General features: G+C 43.3%; 1 protein-coding gene across 6 annotated transcripts in view; it reads left to right on the top strand.

Annotated features, from left to right (window-relative positions):
• Positions 1-12,927, top strand: part of MEGF6 (multiple EGF like domains 6) — a 254,375-nt gene that overhangs the window by 107,856 nt on the left and 133,592 nt on the right. The gene's annotated exons all lie outside the window — the stretch shown is intronic.

The following is a 12,927-nucleotide window of genomic DNA, read 5'->3' as shown; positions in this document are numbered from 1 at the left end:
CACAGCCCTCTTATCAGGGCCAGCTGGGCCCTGATTGAGCTGGCCACACCTGTGGTCAGCTACTTAGTCAGTTTCCCTCAGCTGTTCTCACTCCTCTTATCTCAGGAGTGGGGTAACTGCCCTGCTAAAATGATGCACAAAAATGCAGAGTTATTTCTGCTGACTCACCAGAGCAGGTGTGTCCTATTAGGTCTTACTCAGGACGATAAAAAGGCTTGAGTTGCCATGCCCATGGGGCAAGGGGTTCTGTAAGGAGAAATCTAAGGAACAAGCTGTGTTCAGAGAAAACTCAGGCTGAGGTTTTTGTTAATTAAATTAACAATAAAGGCAAAGCCTGTGAAGGGGGAAGGGGGGGATTGTGTTGTGGGACTCTCTACCCCATTCACATGAACATAGATTTCGAATCAGCATTTGGTCACATTAATCCTGTTACATCATAAATTTCCAAAAACCAGTACTCTGTTTCCTGAAACTGTCATTCAGCAAGATATGATCTCTTCCTACAGGTTGCCATAACACAGAGGTGTCATTCAGCAATGTTATTAATTACACAGCGATTGAGCACTAAAAAGTTAATTGGGGTTGGACTACTATGTTTTAGACATTCTTGCATGTTTATAGTTACTACATTGATTAAATTGACTTGAGTATGTTAAATAATCATGGGGTTTTTTTTAATTAGCAGTGGAACTGTTACAGTGCTCTATTAAATGTAAGTTTTCTGTATTTCTAGCCTGTAAATAGAAGTGTTACCAAACTTGCATAACTGTTTTTTCCTTATACTTTGTGAGCCGTGTGTCTAGGCCTAGCAGGTCTGAATATTACCACTAGCAGCAAATGATTCCTACTGAGAAATTATAAGGTCAGATCTTTACAGTAGGTATAGAAAGTAGTTTGTATGCTGCAAATAATTAACCTACTGCAGGTGGTAATGAAAGATCTTAGGGTGGCAGTTCACTTTCAAACATCTCATCCTTTTAAATTCATAGTATGAGTAACAATAGCAGCTACAGATAAAGTAGCATAAGTTAGATATTATGAGGGCTACCAATTCATATATTCTAGGCCATAAAAGTCCCATATTATTGTGTTGTACTACTAGATGCATTATGGAGGAGTTTAACTTCTTGTGACCATGGCCACCCTCAGAAGAAGATACTGGAGATGATGGAACTGTGACTGAATGATGGCCTTTTCCATTGCGGCCAGGCTCATGCTCCTAAGAATCTCCTGTCTGTAGGGTTAATCTGGCACATGGCTGCACCCGCATCACACAGGTTAATTGGGACCTCTGTGCCTGGTAGCACCTTGAGCGTGTCTCAGTGATGTGCTATGCTTTTCAGTTGGGTTTAGTAGCTTCAGCAGGAAGCTGCAGGCAGGTCTCTGCCATTTCCTCACCTTACCTGGTCTCAGGCCAGCATCTCATTAAATGCAAAGAGATATTGTAGGATTATTTTCTCCGCAGAAACTGTCTGGGCTATCTAGAAATGACAGTCTTAGATGAATGTGTTCTCTCTGTCTCCCTTTATCATGTTGTCATGTAATGCAAACACTTATAAATAAGTAAAGGGACTATTTTATAGGAATACAAAGCGCTGGTACGTTGATTATCATTGCATTCTCTGTTTAGGGCATGCCATGGGATGCTGCATAATTCAGTAGGATTTGGCAGGAGCGTTATCTCTGGTACTGAGTACACATGTAGGGTCCAGTTTTCCTCACTTATAACAGTATAAATCAAGAGCAACATAATTAGTTAGTGAAGTTACTCCTATGTAACACTGAGGATGAGTGAGTTGGGATGAAGAAGTGGAAGGATAGAGGCACTGTACTTGAATGAGGGTAAGATCTCAGTTCCTCATCTATGAAATGGGGATATTAATACTTCATTTCTCCCATTTTTTGACTCTCTTGTCTGTTTAAATGGTAAGCTCTTTGAGGCAGGTACTGCCTTTTACTCTGATATGTAGAACCCCTAGCACAATCAGGCCCTGATCTCAGTTGGGGTCTCTAGGCACTACTGTAATGAAATTAATAATTTGGACCAGGCCTGCAGTCCAGAAAAATGGAGGGAAAATAGCTTCTCCATTAACGCAGTCTGAAACTTTGACTCCTGCCCCAGAAACATCCAGAGATCAGTTTTATACATGAACACGTAGAGGAGGCCACAAGAGTTAATAGCATAAAATTCTTTAATGTAAGTGTTCACACATCTCTGCACTTCCTGGTTCTGGCTACAACTAGCAGTGAAGAATTAGTATCCTATGAGAGAGCCAGCTCTGGCAAGTTTCCAGAGAGACCTGGAAAAAACACCAAAACTGGACCCTGGGGCCTTTTATTTTATAGTTATTTTGTGTGACTATCATGGAAACGCTATGAAGTAGAGTAACTAGGGTAATAAAAAAACTTGGTGATTTGCGTTCATAGATTCTAAGGTCAGAAGGGACCATTGTGATGATCTAGTCTGACCGCCTGTGTAACACAGGCCATAGAACTTCCCAGAATAATTCCTGGAACAGATCTTTTAGAAAAACATCCAACCTTCATTTAAAAGTTATTAGTGATAGAGATTCCACCATGACCCTTGGTAAATTGTTTGAAAAGTTAATTACCCTCACTATCAAAAATGTATGCCTTATTTCCTATCTGACTTCCAAGAGGTTTGTGTGAAACTTCCTTCTGTTTTGTTTTATGCGGTTTCCAATCTCCAGCTCAGCTTTGCTGACAATAACATAACAAAAGCCGTACTAGCTATTACTTAGCGTGTGTGTGTTAAAATACATTTTTAATGGCCTGTAACTGTTTGCTTTTTCAACATCTTTTTCTAATGTAATAAAGTAGCTACTCTTTACTAAAGATTACTAACGTGAAAAAAATACCATTTTAAAGCCTTTTTGGGAAACTTAGAAATAACATGTATGTTGGTGTATGCAGTGTAAAGGTTAATTAACCAGTCATCTCTTTTGCAGGCTGTGCCTTTTTTAGGCAGGTTTCCTGGCTTTTTCCCAGCAAGCTGCCCCTGCTCTGTTTGGTTCACTCTGCTCTCTACTTTGCCCGTGAGTTACAAGCATTGATTTGAAAGTTAGTGGTTGGAGTTACTTGCTGAACCTCTCCAGGGATATGGATCACAGAAATATGTGGGGAATAATTCATTCCAAATCTCATACCTAGTTATGGAGGTGATCCTATCTCTGGACTCTTGTTTCCTAAAGCAGAAAAATGTTTTGTGCTAGACCCAGGTCTGTCCTATGGAGCTAGATAGCTGCAGCTGAAGATTTATCACCTTTGCAGATGAGCCCGTATTTATAGACATCTTCACATATTCAAGCTGAGTGTGTGTGAGGTGCAGCGTGTGTTTGTGTGCGTGTGGGATGATTGCTAGGGGTGAAATCCTGGCTCCATTGAAGTCTACAGAAAACTCCCATTAACTTAATGGGGCCAAGATTTCACCCTTGGTGAGCAGGAAGCTGATCTATTTTGCAGCTTATTGCACTCTCGTTTATTATTAAAAACAGACATTACATTACTGTTTGTTCCAGTCTCTGTTGTGTTGAGCTGCTTATACCACTTCCATCTTGATGGTAGCTGGGCACCTAGCTTTTATATAGGTACTTTTCATCCACAGACCTCAGCATGCTTCTCAAGGGAAGGTAACTCTTGGTGTTACGGTGTGTTAAAGAGGTCTGCAGGAGAACAGACTTGACTGTAGTTGCCCTTATCTTGACATTTGTCCACCATTTTGTCTAAGATCCATAGGTAAAATCTTTCACCCTGTGTGATGGTTCTCGGGCACATAGGACTGTGGGTCCTTTTTACCCTCTGCCTCCAGCAAGAAGAAGCCTCTCTTGTGGTACCTGGGGGTTTGCTCCGTAACACCGCCAGCCTTTCAGCCACTTGGGCGCTCTCCTCTGGGCTATGGCGGCCCTAACTTCACCTTGCAGGTTAGCAGTACATGCACCCCAACCCATGAGTCCCTTAGAATTGTTCCTCTGTAATATCCAGCCCCTGACACAGGGCACTCACAGAAATTCCGGATTGTCTGTCCCCAAAGGTGCAGTGTATCCCAATTTACCAGTTTTACATTAAGCCACCACTCCTGTAAACCACACAGCACTTGTGAGCACTTATTATAAATCCAAAGTAGGTTTATTTAAGAAAGACTAAGGATTTAACTAGAAATGAGAGTAGCAGGCCTCATGGAGACTGGGAAGGGAGGGGAGCTTCATCCAGAAAGAATTAATTTGCAAATTGGATACAATTAACTTAGGCTTGAATAGAGACTGGGAATGGTTGATTCATTATAAAAAGTAACCGATTTCCCCTTGTCACATCCGATGGAGTGAGCTGTAGCTCACGAAAGCTTATGCTCAAATAAATTGGTTAGTCTCTAAGATGCCACAAGTACTCCTTTTCTTTTTGCGAATACAGACTAACACTGCTGTTACTCTGGAAACTAAAGAAGGTGGATGTTCTTCCCGGATCCGGCGACTGAGCTGTCTGTTTTTGCCACCAACTGTAAACCTTCACTATTAAATCAAAACAGGAGATAGAGACCACAACTGAGGCACTCTAGCTGTTTATCTGCCAAGCTCCTTCTCCTTATCAGCTTCTCTTCAGGGTCAGAAACCAAGCTCCAAGCTTCAGCCTCCCTCATGTTTGGCAAACACTTCATCTCCCCCAGTCAGAACATGTTCAGGGATGATCTGTGGGGCCTGTGCCTGTCCCACCAGATGCAGTGCCTGTGTGGACAACGCTGGGCCTTTAATTCAGAAGATGCTTCTTTCTGGCATGAAACAAAGCTACACAGCTGGTTTGCCAAGGCTAAGGGCTTGAGATCAAAGGGACACAAAACAGCTGAAAATTCTTCTTGTGGAGAAGGAGGGGGAGTTCAGTCATCAGAGGCTGTTTGCGGCAAGCAGACGGACTATGTCAGAGGCCATGCAGGAGGAGTGTGAATTAGCTAAGCTTGCCCAAGCTTTGAGGGAAATGATCAGCTTTAGGTAAGGCCCAGGCATGTAGGCCTTTTGATGTTTTAACCCTATTCTGTGATTGCTGTGTACCCCTGGGTGAATAAACCATATGTTTGTTTTGAAGAAGCTGTTCTGAGTCACCTTGATCAGCAGATGGTCACAGGCTTCCAAAGGGAAGTTTCTGGCAGGAGCCAAATCCAGTTGGGCTTCTCATGTTAACATGGTTGGGAAACGGGGGGCTGCAACCCAGAGATCCAGTCTAAGAATGGTTGAAGTTGAGGCAGGCGAAGGAAGCCAAGACTGTCACCGAAGGGGGGCACTGAAGAGGGCCTGAAAAGGGGACTGGGGCATAGCTCGTCCTGTAACCATGACAATTAATCCCCCCTTTATAAAAATCTAGACCAAGATTCTTTGTGACCAAGAATCCTCAGGCTGACTCTGTCGTGTGAAGTAATATTTATATTTCCTTTGATTCTAAATGTTACCAGCCATTACTTTGATCAGAATGACCATCTTGATTTTGTGTTTATGGGACAAGGACAGAAAGTGCCATCTCTTCTAAAACAAAAGTCACTTACAACAAACATGAGTCCTGAACCACAGGGAAGTTTTGTGTACAGGGCAGAGATGGCCAGCAGCTGTGGTAGTTTTGTCTAATGTCTTGCCAGATGATTTGCTTTGCCAATATTGGTACATTGTCTTCGGGAAGCTGCTGGGACTGAGTCAGCTGTTGATGGGCACTTTACGTGCTATGTTTAAGTGTCCAGTTTTCCCAGGAAAGATTGTTTTTCATTCTTCTTTCTGAATGGTATTCAGCTGACTTCGTCAGCAACTGCAGCGTATCTCAGAAATATACTTTCTAGTGTTATGATAAAGGATGTGTTTAAATCTATATTTATATAGCTAGACACATAGAAAGACATAGATCAGAGCTGACAGTAATTAGCATTCAGCATACACAGTGGCTTTGTGGTTAGTGGGTTGGATGCTGTGATGTACAGCAGGGATGGTGCAGTTGGTAGTGACAGGAGAGGAGAGTCAGTGAAATAGCGTTCTGTGGGTTATGGAGGAAAAGGAATCTCAGCAGCGAGAGGGATCTCCATAAATTTTGGCAACATTGCTGAAAAATGCAGTTTGCCTTCTCATAGATCAATGGAAACAATGGGTCCAAATGATCAGATGTCACCATGCTTTTTCTCACTACAGCTAAAAAGAATCCAAATTGATTAGCACAGTCAAACAGGAGTTAGACAGTAAGTTGTCTGTGTAAGAATGGTAGTGTTGTCTAATGGTTAGAGCAGGAGACTGGCAGTCAGGACTTCTGGGTTCTATTTCCAGCTCTTCCATTGACTTGCTTTTGATGTTTTTGCTGTTATTTCTTTGTATAATCATAGTGCCTAGGAGCCCTGGTTATGGACTTGGACCCCATTGTGCCAAGCACTGTACAAACACAGAACAAAAGACAGTCCCTGTGTGATGTTGGGCCAGCCACTTTATCTTTGTTTCCTTACTCTCACCTTCTGTAAAATGGGCATAATGCTTGGTGGTGGTGGAGGAGGAGAGGGAACTGTCTGTTTTTAAGCACTTTGGTTTTCTTGGCTAAATGAGGCTCTGTAAGGGCAAAGCTTTATCTGTTGAGCGTCGTGCATTAATGACCTTTTGCATTAGAGTTGGGAAGGGTGTGATAGAATTTGATTGCAAGAAGAGGCAATCAAGTGCCATATTTAAGCACGGCAAGGGAGAACCTCAGTGATTCAGTTCTGATGAGAGTGCAGAAGTTCAATTTCTTCTCTGATCGTCTTGGCCCTCCAGGACTGGATATCTGAGGTCCTGAGGCTCTCTCAGGAGAGTCTCGGTGCAGTCCCACCCTGGTCTGGGAATGCTAGGAGCAGCACTGCAGTCTCTCCCCCCACCCCATCCAGAGCAAACCTGAAGCTTCTTTTCATATTTGTGCTAGGTAGGGCAAGGGAAGCTCCCTCGCACAACAGTTTGCAGGCACTGTCTGCAGATGTCTTTAAACCCAATGAATATTCACACACATCAGAAGTTCACTGATTAAAATGTTAATTGTTTCTTCCTACTGGCTTTGGCTCTGATGTGCAACCTGACATAGGATTAATCAGTGGTATATGATGTGCCAGCTATTGTAGGTATTTGGTGCATCTCTGGAATTAATGACTTGGAGACCCAGGTCCTAACTCTCAAGTAAGAGTAACAGAACCCAGGGAGTCCCATGAATGTAAACGGAAAATACCTATTGCTGCTACGGTGATGTCTGTTTTACTTAGTTATGTAAGAAATTTTGACTCGACCTGCCACTAGTGACCCAGGGTTCTTGGTTCAGTGTCTTACCAAGATGCAGTCAGATCTCCTCCATATTCTGTTGTTTTCTGTATTGTGTGTTAGACCTGAAAAAAGAACAATAGAATGATGCTGAATCACTGACTGTGGCCATCTCCACCTGACAGGAGGTGTCAATTTATCTCCTTCCTCCCCTGGCCTCCCATTCCTCCCTCATATTAAGAACGCAGCCTTTCATACTTGCCCGTCCCTCCCCCATATTACAATGCTCTCCTTTTCTACTAAAACAACAAGGAGTCCCTGTGGCACCTTAGAGACTAACAAATTTATTTGGGCATCTGCTTTCGTGGGCTAAAACCCACTGACTTTTGGGGCATTTGAAAGGGTTAACTTAGCAGCACTCCATCCAACAGGATTATGTAAATCCTACACATTAAAGTAGACTTAAACATTATAAGTAAGTATTAGGGAGCAGTGAACCAGTTCAGGAAATTCTGAACTGACTGGAACTTTCACCTCTTCTCTAGGACCACACTTTTAAAGGACCTGTTACATCTTCTCAGTTTGGATCAGAAGTGCAAGAAATCTCCAGAGAAAAAATTATTCTTTTGAAATTTCCTACCCAGTTTTGCAGGCTCGAGAGGTTTGTGTAGTTTGGAGAAGTCACACTTTTGGAGGAGTATATACTCTGAACCCAAGCTATTCTCAGTAATTGTTACCTAGCACAGAGCATTTCTTTGTTGGTCCATTCTATTATGCTGCCATTCGTCTTCCTCTCTCCTGATTTTCATGTACTCTGCATCAGGGTTTTGACAGCCCTGTACTTGAACAGCTTGTATTTGTGATGTTTCTGACTGTGCTGAAAGATGCAATTCTTTGGGGGCCAGCAACAGTTCTGAAACCAAACTCTCTCCTGGTTTTCTAGTGATGAGCGTGGTATTCTACACCTAGACAGACAGACACTCAGTATGAACTGGAAATGTACCAATCCTCTTTGCCTTGGTCAATGCTGTTAGTGGCTGAACAGCGCTAGGAAAAATTTCAACGCCAGCATCAAAATTTAACTGTGTCTGGTATCTTCATATTGACCTCCTTGGAGTTTTGATACAAGCTACTATGCTAACTGTTTTTACTCTATTCTTGTAAATATTTAATGTGAAGCTTTATACTGTGGTATATTTAAAAAAAAAAACAGTTTAAGTGTTTAGTCCTGAGCCACTTGATGTTCATTGTGCAGCCAGATAAAAGAATTCAACTTTTTTGCTGTTGTCAGAGGGAATGGGAGCAGTTGGTTCCCCCTGGTGGTTCGCCTTAAAATTGCAGTAACTTTAAAAGTATGTTTCACAAATTAATGCCTTTGATAGTGAATGGATACTTGGCTTGTACACATCAAGTGAAGCAGTGCGAGAGAAGGAAAAAAGAAAGAGACAGATACAAAGAGTGAAAGAGAGAGGGAGAACGCTTAAAACATTGGGCTTTGTGGAATCATCGTCTCTTGCTTTCTATTTGTGGACAAAAGGCAGTCCAGGAGTCATTCTTTTTACTGAAGACAGCCTAGGGAAATTGCAACGTTTCACATTCCAGAAAACAAAAGCTTCCTTTCAAGGTACAGCTGAACCAGGTGTTGGCAATTTGTTACCCAGGAAATAATTGGATGTCACCCATATGTGCCCATGTGGGCCGTAGTCTGGTAGGACTCTTTGCCCATAGAAGCGTAAAACTCTTTTGTTTTATTGGAAGGACACGTGCAGCCCCAACCCTTCAGGAATTCTTAGTAGGATCTTTCATAAGCAGGCTCAGCTTGCTTTTCCTTGCAGCGAAGGGCCAAAACGTTTCAGCATAGGTGCTTCTGTATGACAGGTGAGTTTAAATTTCTCCAGAGACAGGCCTAGCCGAGCCCAAAGGCTCTCTACTCAGTACAGCTGCTGTCTCTGGACTGTGAGAATCTCCGCTGGAGTCTTGCCTGCAGTGATGTGCAGCATGTGCCAGCAGTGAAGAAGCCCAGCGCCCTGGAGCTGGGAATTCAGATTGTGCACTGGTAAAACAAACAACAAAACTATCAGCTCAGGTTGGAATTCACAGTTCTCCATCTTATGCCTTTCGTGTTGCTGGGGTTTCATGTCAGTACTTGGCTTACATGTGTCTTAGCACAGCCCTTTAGCCAAAGGTGAATTAATATATTTGCTGCAAGTCATGATGTGCTCTGAGATGAATGGAGGGGGGCTGATGGATATTCTGTCTTACAGGGTAACTGGCCAGACTATAAAGCAGCAGGCCTGAAAACAAGCCAATGCTGTCTGAATTGGAACAGAATTCCAGAGAAGTGATGTTGGTGGCAGGGTCCCTTTAATAATAATCTTCAATGCCAGCACATCTTTTTATGGTAATCATGGTCAGTGGTGTTGATGCTTGTTTTACAGATCTGTCCCACGAACTGGGAGGAAGCTTTTGGGGCTGGCTGGTACTGTGATTTATTTAGCGCTTCTGCTTCAGCTGGCTGGGGAAAAGCAGCCCATAAAAATGTCCAGATTATATTCACAAGCTCTCGTTATGAAATCACTGATGTGTCTGTCTTCACTGCTGACAGTGTGAATGACAATGAACTGTACCTATGTCTGTCTAGGTTGGGTTTTTTCCCAGTGTGCAAAGGAAATGTTGCTCCTAACAGAATTTGACAAGCAAGCTTCTTACTTTGCTTCTTGTTTGGTGAATGGAGACCTTGAGGGAAAGGCCTGTGATGGGACTCTAACTCAAGGAAGAATCCAGCTGGTTTCAGTCTGAGTGAGGGAGTGAAATAGTGACGCCCCCACTATTAGTGATTCAGATAATGCAGAGTAGCTGCATATAGGTATTCAGACTCCTAGTATCTCAACCAAATTGCTCAGCCTTTGGAGTTTACCCAGAGCTGATTATTGTGAGATTCAGAAGAAGCAGGAGAGGGCTTTGACAAGGCAGAAGGGAGCAGTCAGTAGGGGATTGAAAACTTTAGGAACAGCTTTCTGTCAATTTAAAGAAGGCATCTGGTGTCCAATTCACCTTACATCTTTCCCTCCATAAGTGAAATTAAAACTGTGGCAGTAAATCCAACACTGGTCACCTTCTATAGGAGCTCTGCTGCCTCGTGTCTCATGGACTAATAGCCTTTAAAGCCTGAAGGGACCATCATGATCATCTAGTCTGACCTCCTGCACATTGCAGGCCACAGGACCTTACCCACCCACTCCTGTAGTAGGCCCATAACCTCTGGCGGAGTTACTGAAGTGCTCAAGTCTTTATTTAAAGACTTTGAGTCACAGAGAATCCACCATTTACTCTAGTTCAAACCAACAAGTGATCCATGCCCCATGCTGCAGAGGAAGGTGACAAATCCCAGGATCTCTGCTAATCTGACCTGGGGGGAAATTCCTTCCCGACCCCAAATATGGTGATCAGTTAGACTCTGAGCATGTGGGAAAGACCCACCAGATAGACACCTGGGAAAGAATTCTCTGTAGTAACTCAGAGCCGTCTCTGTCTAGTGTCCCATCTCCAGCCATTGGAGATAGTTGCTAGTAGCAGTCATGGATGTGCCATATGCCATTGTAGGCAGTCTCATCATACAATCCCCTCCATAAACTTATCAAGCTCAGTCTTAAGACAAGTTACTTTTGTTTTGTTTGCCTGCACTGCTCCTCTTGGAAGACTGTTTGAGAACTTCACTCCTCTGATGGTTAGAAACCTTCATCTAATTTCAAGCCTAAACTTGTTGATGGGCAGTTTATATCCATTAGTTCTTGTGCCAACATTGGCCTTTAACTTAAATGACTCCTCTTTCCTTGTGCTGTTTATCCCTCTGGTCTCCTTATTGCAGGTAGGCTCCAGGTTGGATTAGGCTCATACATGAATCTGGAGTGACTTACTGCTTAATTGGAACAAGATTGGTACAATACCAAGCAAGGAGTATGAATGACTGCTATCATGGGCTAATAGCAGATTCCATACAGTAGTGGGGATGGGGAAATATCCTCTTGAATCTCGGGTAGGAGTAGGTAGGTTATATTACCTTGGTATTTGGTACTGGTGTGACTGGTATTGGAATACTGTGTCCAGTTTGATGTCCACAATTCGAGAAGGATGTTGATAAATTGGATTGAGTTCAGAGAATGCAGGAGTCTGCTTTCCGCAAAAGAGGATGAGCTGCACTCCCTCCCCAGGCCCTTTATTTTTATATTTGGCTCTACTCAAAGGGGCTGGAACAGGTTGCCCCCCCTCTAGACTTTTCAAGATACAGTATGGCCCACACAAGGCAACGATGTGGCAAGAGACAGTAAGTACTTTCCAACCTCTGGGCTGCCTCAAAACGGTTCCTGCTCAGTCAGGAGTGTAAGAATTAGGCAGTCATCCAAATACAGCTACCAGCTATCTCGTCAGCCAGGCTGTCTAACAGAATAGCTGCTAATGAGAGCAGTGCCCAGTGACTGGATAGCAAGTGTCCATGGAAGTTCGTTTGCTGATCAGTTAGCGCTTTGTGAAGTTACTTTATATTGAAAAGATATAAAAACTTTGGCCTACTTAATGGAGTCAGATTTCAAGGTCCCCTAACGTAGCGCATGGTGCTGGAGATCCCGGCTGGAAGAGTGACATGTGGCAGGTGGTTGTTAGCTGTTCAGTGGCCAGAAGTATGCGTGTTAGTGCTTTGGCTGGGCTATAGCAAACATTGTTCATGTGAGAATGCCTCTTAGTTCAGGAAAAAGAAAAGGAGTACTTGTGGCACCTTAGAGACTAACCAATTTATTTGAGCATAAGCTTTTGTGAGCTACAGCTCACTTCATCGGATGCATACTGTGGAAACTGCAGAAGACATAATTCTTCTGCAGTTTCCACAGTATGCATCCGATGAAGTGAGCTGTAGCTCACGAAAGCTTATGCTCAAATAAATTGGTTAGTCTCTAAGGTGCCACAAGTACTCCTTTTCTTTTTGCGAATACAGACTAACACGGCTGTTACTCTAAAACCTGTCTTAGTTCAGGAGAGATGCAGTGATATCCAAGCCAACTGGAGAATGATGTGTTTTGAGACATTGCTCTTTGAGGTTTTAGTACATTGGTGCCACATGGACAGGGAATGTGTTCCGTACAGGGGCACCTCTCTTCTTTGTCCTGTCACCCCATCACACTTCTGTTGAAATCAAGAGACAGGGAGGTTCTCCCTTTAAAGGTTGTGTTTCTGGGAATGCAAAGATGTGTCACTCCAATTGCTAGTACATGCATAGGAGAGGGAGCAGCAGTCAAGCAACCTTTGCACATCAGTGGAACGTGAACTTGGGCATCTCTGTGGGGAGGGCCCAGATATGTGAGGCAGCCCTGCATGTGCGTTTTGCCACAGATTCTGGGTATGTTGAACAACAAACATCATGATTTAACTGGTTCACGATAGATGTAGTCTCTCCTCTTGTCAGCGCTTCACTCTTGGCATGGAGTGCAGCTGATGTGTGTGGGAGGATGTTGTAAATTCTCTTTTTTGCTACTATTTTGTTGCTAATTTGAACCAATGCCAAGTGGAAATGTTGAACTATATTAAATACCGAAGGGTGAGATTCTCTGTGGGTTCAGAGAAGCATCTAAAAGTGTGGAGTAGGAACTGGACTAGTGACCGGGACTAGCTCCTGGCATTTGGC

Source organism: Lepidochelys olivacea (genome assembly GCF_965140295.1).
Source record: "Lepidochelys olivacea isolate rLepOli2 genome assembly, chromosome: 18".
NCBI classification, from domain to species: Eukaryota; Metazoa; Chordata; order Testudines; family Cheloniidae; genus Lepidochelys; species Lepidochelys olivacea.
The sequence above is the reverse complement of the archived record's forward strand: the minus strand, read 5'-3'. Positions and strand labels throughout refer to the sequence as shown.